Source organism: Raphanus sativus, unplaced genomic scaffold, assembly GCF_000801105.2.
Source record: "Raphanus sativus cultivar WK10039 unplaced genomic scaffold, ASM80110v3 Scaffold3042, whole genome shotgun sequence".
Classification (NCBI taxonomy): Eukaryota; Viridiplantae; Streptophyta; class Magnoliopsida; order Brassicales; family Brassicaceae; genus Raphanus; species Raphanus sativus.
The window spans coordinates 1-10327 of NW_026618349.1; the positions used below are offsets into that span (position 1 = coordinate 1).

Sequence of the window (10327 nt, forward strand, 5' to 3'; positions counted from 1 at the left end):
TCACATTGCTCAGTACAAGCAACGCATGCTAGCCGTAGAGATCCCCCGGGAGCACAGGAAGCCACCATGTGCAAGGGGATTCAGATCGAACCTTGGCTGGCCCAGCTCTCCAGTGGTACATCATTCTTCCTACCAAGTCCAGTCAAGTCCTTTGCAGGCCCTTAGCCGACAAGTTCGTAGAGAAACTTTGCTAAGTAGTTGGCTAACCAAGAGAAAAACTCAGACGATGATCTAATGAAGTCCTCAGCATAGGAACGAACCCCTTCGTTCCATTACATAGCACGGCTTCAAACAAGAGAAAGGTGGCTATTGATATATGGTGTTTTTCACATCATTGTATATATGTTTTCATTTGTTTCAAGTCACTAATTCGTGTCAGTCTAGTCCTTTTTGACCTTTTACAGGTCTGGAGTTAGCAGAAGAAAGAAGAGAAGGTGCCTGATGAAAAGAAGTCCTTTTGGAGCATTCCTGCGGAGAACACTCAAGAGAACAGTCCCGAGACTGTTCTCTCTCAAGCGGAACAAGCAGACGGAGTGATCCGGAGATTGTTCCAGACGAATATGGAAACTCCTATTTCGGGAATTAAAGCCCTGTTGCCCTAATCTCTTTTCTTCTGATTGGCGCCTCCATATAAAACGCCATCTATCTATTTTCTATTTTTCTTACGCTAGTTTTTACAAGAGAACACTGAGTATTTGCGATCTGCAACTTGTAAGGGAGAAGAATCCATCCTCTCATAGAGAAGATCATCTGAACCCTATTGTTTCATACTCTGTTCTTATGCAATTTTATTCAGGATTTATGTCTTTGTTTATGTGCATCATGATCGAGTAGTGACCTTGCTCGCCTAGGGTTTTTAGGGTGTTGAGACATGAGCTAAACATAGATAAGCGATCCATAACTGTTCTTCATTCATACTGTTCTTACTGCTTTCATTAAACTGATCACTTGATGTTAGATCACTAGTTCATCACCTAGTTAACCGCTTAGGATGATAACTTGACATGTATTGAATGAGCTTAGTATCCCTAATCAGCGAAAGTAGATATTAGGGTGGTAAGTGAACTGATCGGACCTGTTCTCTAAAGCTTGCAATCGATCCTCATCCCAACGACAGTTAGGTGGTGAGATCGATCTGCAAAGCGATCACTACCACGACAGTGGAGTGTTCCAGCTGAGTGATCCGAGTTCTAGAAAGCACTTCATCGCGCTTGAATAATTGTTTGGCTCCAATTCAACACCCAATGAAATACCCTAGGCTAGCTCTTGTTTAATTGAATCAATCTCGTGTTTATTTTGCTTGTTTACTATCGCCTATTTCAACCAAATCATATCTTCTTCTTAGCTTGATTCTGAAACTTATAGAACTAGAGTGTAGACTGGTCCTCTGGATTTGAATCTCAAGTACTACAATTGCAACTGTTAACTTGGCAGTAGCAAGGATTCATTTTTAGTGTATCAAGTTTTGGCGCCGTTGCGACGGGGACCAGATTTTTTACCTCTAATTTTCGGTTTCATATCTAGTCTAAGATATCTAACTCGTGTTATTTTCTTTGTTTCAGCTGATGATCCAGGTGCATGACCAGTAGACATACTCGGAGCAACGCACAAGGGCCATTGCATCAGCTTTCTAACGAGGAACTAGCGAGATTGGAACGACAGAACCGTCAACAGCCGAGATCAACGAACACCAACATGGGTGATCATCCAGATGATCTCACTGCTGCGTTTGCACTCATGCAACAGCAGATGCAGCAGATGCAGCAGACGATCCAAGCGCAGCAAGCTGCTGCCGAGCAAGCTGCTCTGAATGCTGCGAACCAACAGGAGGGAGTGGTCCAGATCGGCCAGAGAAACTTACTGCGTAATCTGCCCGCTACGCGATCTGCCATAACCCCTCCACCGTGCACAAGGCAAGACTTCGAGATCAAGCCAGCCTTGATAAGTCTAGTGCAAAGGAAGATCTTCAATGGGCTTCCTGCTGAGATACCGATGGACCACATCGAGCACTTTGAGAAGATGTGTGGTTTCACTAAAGCGAATGGAGTACCACCCGATTACATCAAGTGTACTCTGTTCCCTTTCTCTCTTGATGGGAAAGCTGCTCGCTGGCTTGATTCACTACCCACCGGATCACTCACCACTTGGGAACAAGTCCGAGAGGCTTTCTTAAGCCACTTCTACACGAAATCGAAGACGGCAGCTCTGAGACAGAAGATCGTGACCTTCAAACAGCTGGTGGACGAGCCGTTCTGTGATGCTTGGGAGCGATTCAATGTCTACCGCAGAGAATGCCCACATCACGGTTTTGAGGAAGACTATCTGCTGGGAGTGTTCTACGATGGAGTAGGCTGGGAGTACAGGAACGCTTTGAACTCAGCCAGTAAGGGAGATTTCATGACTCAGTCCACTCAAGGTGCATTCGAGTTGATTGAGAACATGGCCTCAAGCTCAGCTGACAATAACCGCGAGACTGATCGCACTCAGAAGGTGAAGAGCATCGACAACAGCAAGATTGATGAGCTCTCTGCCAAGGTCGATCAGCTGATTAAGAGTAACCAGAACCAGGTCTTCATCATGGAAGAATCCCCACAGGATAAAGCTACCGCGGAAGGCACATCAGAGGCAGATCAGTCGGCTGAGGATCAGCATGAAGTGAGCTATGTGAATGGGCAAGGATGGCAGTTCAAGAACTATCACCCGAACCCTAACGTGAGGAACAATCCCCACCTGTTCAATGCCCCTAAACCAGACGATAAAGCTCAAGGGAACCAGGGTCAGAACAGTGGATACCAAAGGCCTTATGGCAATCAGGGAAGAACCTTTGTCCTTAACCCAGCTCAGAATGCCCAGTTCCACAGCCAGAAACAGCCGGTTAATCAGCAAGCTGCACAACCGACTCAGACTGCTCCGCATGATGACATGAAGAGCCTCGCCAATATGATGAGCCAGCTGCTCCAAGGACAGCAGATCCAAGGGAAAGCACTGAACCAGGTCACAAACGACATCAACACCAGGATGAATCATATGTTCAATGACCTGAGTGTGAAGTATGACAATGTCTCAAGCCATATGAGACAGATGGATATTCAGATTGCTCAGACTGCTGAGAACGTGAAGAGACAGCAAGGAACTCTCCCTGGGAAAACAGACAAGAACCCCAAGGAGTGCAATGCAGTAGGGTTGAGGAGTGGAAAGCAACTGCCTGATCTAGACCCCAGGAGATTCACATCGGCTGAGAAAGGGAAGCAGAAGGAGTCGGATCAGCCTTCTAAAGCTGTACCCACAGATGAGGAAGACGCAGAACAACCTACTGAGACTGTTCCGCCTGAAGCAGAGCGACCCGCTGGGGTTGTTCCACCGACTGCAGCACCTTCTCCTGCTCGTCAGTATGTACCGAAAGTGCCCTACCCTGTTCCAGCTAAGGCTACACGCAAGGATAAGGAAGAGATGAAGTGCAGGAAGATGCTGGAAGACCTAACTGTCAAGCTCCCTCTGATGAGTGCGATCCAGATGATACCATCCATGCGTAGCTTCGTCAAGGGATTGATCTCTGGGAAGATATCTGATGACAGCGAGTTCATGATTGTCTCTAAGGAGTGCAGTGCGGTGCTCCAGAACAGAAGGATCAAGAAGTTGGGTGATCCGGGAAAATTTGTTCTCTCGGTTCAGATTGGCAGAACACTCTTCTCATGCTCACTGGTCGATCTAGGGTCGAGCATAAATCTCATGCCATATACTGTGGCTAAGCGCCTTGGATACACGGACTTCAAGCCTACCAGGATGTCACTAGTGTTTGCTGATCGATCTGTGAAGTCTCCAGTTGGAATCCTCGAAGATCTTCAAGTTCTGGTTGGGAATACAATTGTTCCTGCCGATTTCGTTGTTCTGGAAGTCGAGGAAGACTCCAATGATCCCCTGATCCTAGGCAGACCATTCCTCTGCACTGTTGGAGCTATCATTGATGTCCGACAAGGGAAGATTGATCTCCACCTTGGAGATATTGTGATGAAGTTTGAGATGGATCAGATGCTCAAGAAGCCGATGCTGGATGGACAAACTTTCACTGTCCAAGAAGATGGTGATCCGCTAGAGCCGCATGAAGGAATGATCGAGGAGATTCTCACCGAGGATCCACTTGAACTCGCCTTAGTCAGAGCTGAAGCCGAGCAGAGCTTAGAGAGTGTTGATGCTGATGCCTATGCCAAGTTCCTGGATTCAGCCAGGAGTATGGAGAGGATGGTGGCGAATCTAAGTCTGGGGGAGAACAGTGACTCCAGCACATCGACTGGAACAACCGCGCCTCAGAACCCGACTGTTCCGGCAGCTCAGACCGATGACTCATGGAGCGAGCTGAAAGCTCCAAAGGTAGAGCTCAAATCCCTTCCCAAGGGACTCAGGTATGCATTTCTTGGACCCAACTCCACATATCCTGTCATTGTGAATGCTGACCTGAACAATGCAGAGACTGCTCTGCTTTTGTGTGAGCTGAGAAAATATCGTAAGGCTTTAGGTTACTCTCTAGCTGACATACCTGGCATTTCACCTGATCTGTGCATGCATAGAATACACCTGGAAGATGAATCGATGACTTCTGTAGAACATCAGAGGAGGTTAAACCCGAATCTAAAAGATGTTGTAAAGAAAGAGATAATGAAACTTCTAGAAGCAGGTGTGATCTATGCGATCTCTGATAGTAAGTGGGTTAGTCCTGTGCATGTAGTACCTAAGAAAGGTGGGATCACTGTGATAACCAATGAAAAGAATGAATTGATCCCCACTAGAACAGTTACTGGTCATCGCATGTGCATTGATTTTCGTAAATTGAATGCTGCGACTCGTAAGGATCACTTCCCACTTCCTTTTATTGATCAAATGCTTGAGAGATTGGCTAACCACCCTTACTATTGCTTTTTAGATGGTTATTCAGGTTTCTTTCAGATTCCCATCCACCCAGATGATCAGGAGAAGACGACGTTCACATGCCCTTATGGAACATATGCATACAGGAGGATGCCCTTCGGCTTGTGCAATGCTCCAGCGACCTTCCAGCGATGCATGATGTCGATTTTTACTGATCTGATCGAAGACATAATGGAGGTTTTCATGGACGATTTCAGCGTCTATGGAAGCTCCTTTCATGTCTGTTTGTCAAATTTGTGCAGGGTACTGAAGCGATGCGAGGAGAAGCATTTGGTGCTGAACTGGGAGAAATGCCACTTCATGGTGAGAGATGGGATTGTTCTGGGACACAAGATATCCGAGAAAGGCATTGAGGTGGACAAGGCAAAGATCGAGGTCATGATGAGTCTGCAACCACCAACTTCAGTGAAGGGAATCAGGAGTTTCTTGGGACACGCTGGTTTCTACAGGAGGTTCATCCAAGACTTCTCTAAGATCGCGAGACCACTCACTCGGTTGCTCTGCAAGGAAGCTCAGTTTGCCTTTGACAGTGACTGCTTAGCCGCATTCCACACGATCAAGGGAGCTCTAGTCAGTGCACCAGTTGTCCAACCTCCAGACTGGGATCTCCCTTTTGAGATCATGACAGATGCAAGTGATTTTGCAGTGGGAGCAGTCCTTGGACAGCGTAAAGACAAGAAGCTTCACGTGATCTACTATGCAAGCAGAACTTTAGATGAAGCTCAATGCCGATACGCAACCACAGAGAAGGAGCTCCTTGCCATCGTGTTCGCTTTTGAGAAGTTCAGATCCTATCTGGTTGGATCAAAGGTGATTGTGCACACAGACCACGCGGCTCTCAAGTACCTGCTCACGAAGAAGGATGCTAAACCGCGGCTCTTAAGATGGATTCTCTTGCTCCAAGAGTTTGATCTAGAGATAAGAGACAAGAAGGGGGTTGATAATGGAGTGGCAGATCATCTCTCCAGGATGAAAGTGTCAGATGAGACAGTTCTTGATGTGGAACAACCGATGGAGTACGTCAATGCGATTGGTCTGCGCAACATGGAGCAGTCGTCACCTGCCATTAAGGACTGTTCCCGCGTAGAAGGAGCATTCGTTGCAGTGATCCAGAAGGAGTACCCGAACCTTCCATGGTTTGCTGAGATTGCCAACTTCTTGGCAGCTGAGAAAGAGCCTTTGAGGTTCACTGGGAATGAGAAGAGGAAATTTCTGAGGGAGGCAAGGCACTACTTCTGGGATGAGCCGTATCTCTATCGGCAAGGCAAGGATGGGATCTTCAGGAGATGTGTTCCAGAGGCTGATATTCCAGGGATCCTTCACCACTGCCATGGTTCCTCTTATGCTGGTCACTTTGCCACCTTCAAGACTGTTTCCAAGATCCTCCAAGCCGGTTTCTGGTGGCCCACTATGTTCAGAGATGCTCACGCCTTCATATCTCGATGCAATTCATGCCAAAGGATGGGGAGTATAAGCAAGAGAAACGAGATGCCTCAGAACTACATCTTGGAAGTTGAAGTGTTCGATTGCTGGGGGATCGATTTCATGGGACCTTTCCCAGTCTCTCACAAGAATGAGTACATCCTAGTTGCTGTGGACTATGTCTCCAAGTGGGTAGAAGCGATTGCTAGTCCAACCAATGATGCGCGAGTTGTAACCAAGATGTTCACCTCCATCATCTTCCCAAGATTTGGAGTGCCTAGAGTGGTTATAAGCGATGGTGGAACTCACTTTATCAACAAGTTGTTCCAAGGATTGCTGAGCAAGAATGGTGTGAAACACAAGGTTGCAACCGCCTATCATCCTCAAACAAGTGGTCAAGTGGAAGTTTCCAACAGAGAGATCAAGAACATCCTGCAGAAGACTGTCAACACCACCCGCAAGGATTGGTCCCTTAAGCTTGACGATGCTCTCTGGGCGTACAGAACAGCCTACAAGACCCCTTTAGGGACCACTCCCTATCATCTGGTCTATGGCAAGGCGTGCCACCTACCTGTTGAGCTAGAGTACAAGGCGGCTTGGGCTGTCAAACTACTCAACTTCGACATCAAACCTGCCAAGGAGAGGCGAACCATTCAGATCCACGAGTTGGAGGAGATCAGGCATCTGGCCTATGAGAGTTCTAAGATCTACAAGGAAAAGACCAAGGCGTTCCACGACAAGCGGATCATCAGCAGAAGCTTTGCTCCGAACGATCAGGTCTTACTCTTCAATTCACGGGTTAAGCTGTTCCCTGGAAAGCTTAAATCTAGATGGTCTGGACCTTTCACCATTAAGGAGGTTCGCCCTTATGGAGCTGTTGTGTTGCTGGACACAAGAGGAGGAGAATTTGTTGTCAATGGTCAGCGTCTCAAGCCATATCTTGCTGACACAACAATCGCTGAAGGTGTAGAGATACCCTTGAGCGATCCCCCTCAAGCCTAATCGGCTCATTGAAGTCAAGCTAGTGACAGAAAACAAGCGCTTGGTGGGAGGCAACCCACTGGTGAGTGTAAATATTGTTTTCTCTTTGTCTTTATCTTTCTAGGAACTAACTTGCAGGTTGAAAAATCAAGAAAATTCGAGATCACTCCAGGAGAGCACTCCAGCGGTTGTTCCGCCGATTGTTCCCAGGTAAGTTCTCGAACAAAAAAAAAAAAAAAAAAAAAAAAAAAAAAAAAAAAAGGGAAGGGGAAGCGGTTTTGATTGGTTATTAAAAACCCAAACATTCCACTTCCCCACTTCATCTCTCTCGCCGCAAACCCCCCCCCTTAGAACCCTAAAATCGCAAACTCACCTCTCTCTCTTCTCATCGATTTTGGTTCTAACCTCTTGGGATTCTCTTGAGATTGGGTTGTTTTGCAGGAATCACCTCTCCAATCAAGGTAATCACAAGAACTCTCCCCCTTTTGCGCATGCAAATCGCGATTTGGGAGTGATTTCTTGGGTTCTCTCTTTCCTTTATGCTTTGCGATTTCATCCTAGGTTGTAGCTCTTGATAGTATACTTGCTACTAGGATTGAATTCATGATTGATTTTCAATGGAAGAGGAACCGATTTGTTGCTTGTGATTCTTGGCCTTTGCGATTTCTACTGTTGAGATTGAGGCTTGTATAGGTTGTCTAGTAATCGATGGACTTGAGTAGAACAAGAAGATTGGATTGTTCCATCGTTTCTAGAACAACCGACGAACTGTGCTGATATTGGGTTTTGTTTTGTCTTGTAGATGCCTCCAAAGATGCGGAACGCTAGAGTCACCAAGAGCACGGCTTCTCCAGCCGCGAGTGCTCCACCTGGGTACCCGTGGCCGAACAAGACTGAGGGAGCGCCCATCGACCTTAATGATCAGATGCTCCTTGACTTCAACGTCGAGGGATGGGACAAGGAGTCGGCAGCGGTTTACAACAAGCTCCTCCTAGCAGAGATCTTGCCCACGCGATTCGTGAACCAGCAAACACTAGGCGATCTAGGCCTTGACACTGAGGTGTTCGACACGATGCAGGCTATGGGAATCATGCCTCTCTGCTACCAGGCTCAGGTTCTCTACCCCGACTTGGTCAGGCAAGTGCTCGCGACGTGCAAGATCACTTACCAGAACCCCAATGCGCCTTCGTATGAGAACTGCTTCTTCTCCTTCATGGCTGATGGCAAGTTCTGTTCCATCTCTCTCGACGACCTGAACTCGCTATTCGAGATTGCAGACACGCCAAAGGGGATTTCAGTGGAAAGGAAGTTCAAACCGGCAGACACCTTTTGGGATCTCATCGCAGCCGGCAAGTTCACCTCTCGCAAGGCCTATCAGTCGCAGATCCGGAACCCTGCTATCCGGATCATCGCCAAGATTGTGTCCAATGTCTTGTTCGCGAAGGAGTACACCTCCAAGATCACGAATGGAGAGCTCCAAGTTCTCTACACGGGACTTGAGGACGAGATGCGCAGAGAGAACATCACCCCGATCCAGGAAGTCAAGACCAACCCAGGGTATCATCTCATCTCCATGTTCGCTGAACGCAGAGACACACTGGTTCGAACTGATGATAAGAAGGATCGTTGCGGCAGTCTGCTCACTCCCTTGTTCCAGCACTTCAACATCAACCTCAGCTCTTACACGGTCGTCTCTGCGATTGAGTACATCGATACTCCTTACCTGATCGCATGCCACATCCTGCGCGACGAGACCACCTACAAGTTCCAGGACAAAGAAGGGAACCCTCTGTACTGCAAGCTCCCTATGCCTGGGTTCACAGACTTCTTATCCTTGGAGAACATTGTGTTCTCACCCGCTGAAGAGCACCTCTGCGATGATCCGAAGGCACCGGTTCAGCACGATGATGAAGACATGGATGATGTGGAGCATGTGACTCCACCGGCTGATGGTGAGTATGACTTGGAGGACTTCACCGATGTGACTGATGATCACGCCTACAGACGCTGGATGGTTGATTCCCAGAAGAAGAACAACAGCCTCATGAAGAGGATACTCAGGGCGATCACAGGCGGCTGCATTGGAGCACAGGAGGAGCGTACGCCGCAGAGAACAAGGCGCCCAGGCAAGGAACAAGCAGGGAACATCGACTGGAGGAGAGAGACTGCCGAGGAACAGGAGGACAGCTGGTCACTCCGGTAGCGGCGATTCAGACTGAGTCCGAAAGGACTATTTCTATCCCTTGTCTTATCCATCTGAACTATTTATTTTTCATGTTATTTGCTTCTGTTTGGTTTGTTTCAGCTTCCTCTGATTTATTTTCACAACCAGGGATGGTGTGAACTAAGTCTGGGGGAGCGATTGTACTATATTCGCTTGTGTGCTTTTTGAGTCAGTCCTTGTGTCATTTTTATGTTTTTATCGAGTCAGTTTTTAGGATCGAGTCAGTCAAAACTATTGTGGGAATCAGGACCTTATTTGTGATGCTCTTTAACCACCTCGTGCTTTAACCTTCTTATTCAGTGACCTTAGCAGTGATGAAAGACCCACACATGGACCTGGAACACCCTGACTTATCTCATTTGACACTCCAGAAGTTCTATACCGATCAGGTTACACTGGGCAGACTTAACTCCACTTTATCTGAACCTAATCTGGACTTTAATTCTTCTTGTCATGGGCACTAGATCAGGGTAGAATGAGAACTACACTCAGGACTTCTTATCCGATTTTTATCCCTCTTGCTGTTCCTGAGTGGCTAGCTCATCTTTAGCTAGTTCCCACCTTGAACCCTGACCTTTAATTCCACCCTCATGCATTTGCTTTTCTAGTACTTTATGTGCAGATATGTGCAAAAAGGTCGGAGAGGAAAGGATCGACGCAGTTCTTACTCATCAATGCTCACACAGTGGAAGCAGGCAGAACAACCGGAGTGCTTGTTCCAAACGAAAGGGAACAACCGAGGTGCCTGTTCCGATACCATGGAGAACAACGAGAAGT

The 10327-nt window shown here is 47.3% G+C and overlaps 1 non-coding gene across 1 annotated transcript; it reads right to left on the bottom strand.

The window, feature by feature from the left end:
- Nucleotides 1–2202: 2202 nt before the first annotated feature.
- Nucleotides 2203–2309, bottom strand: LOC130506249 (small nucleolar RNA R71). The gene has a single exon (XR_008941945.1). It is a non-coding gene; the product is annotated as a small nucleolar RNA R71 (small nucleolar RNA).
- Nucleotides 2310–10327: the final 8018 nt, after the last annotated feature.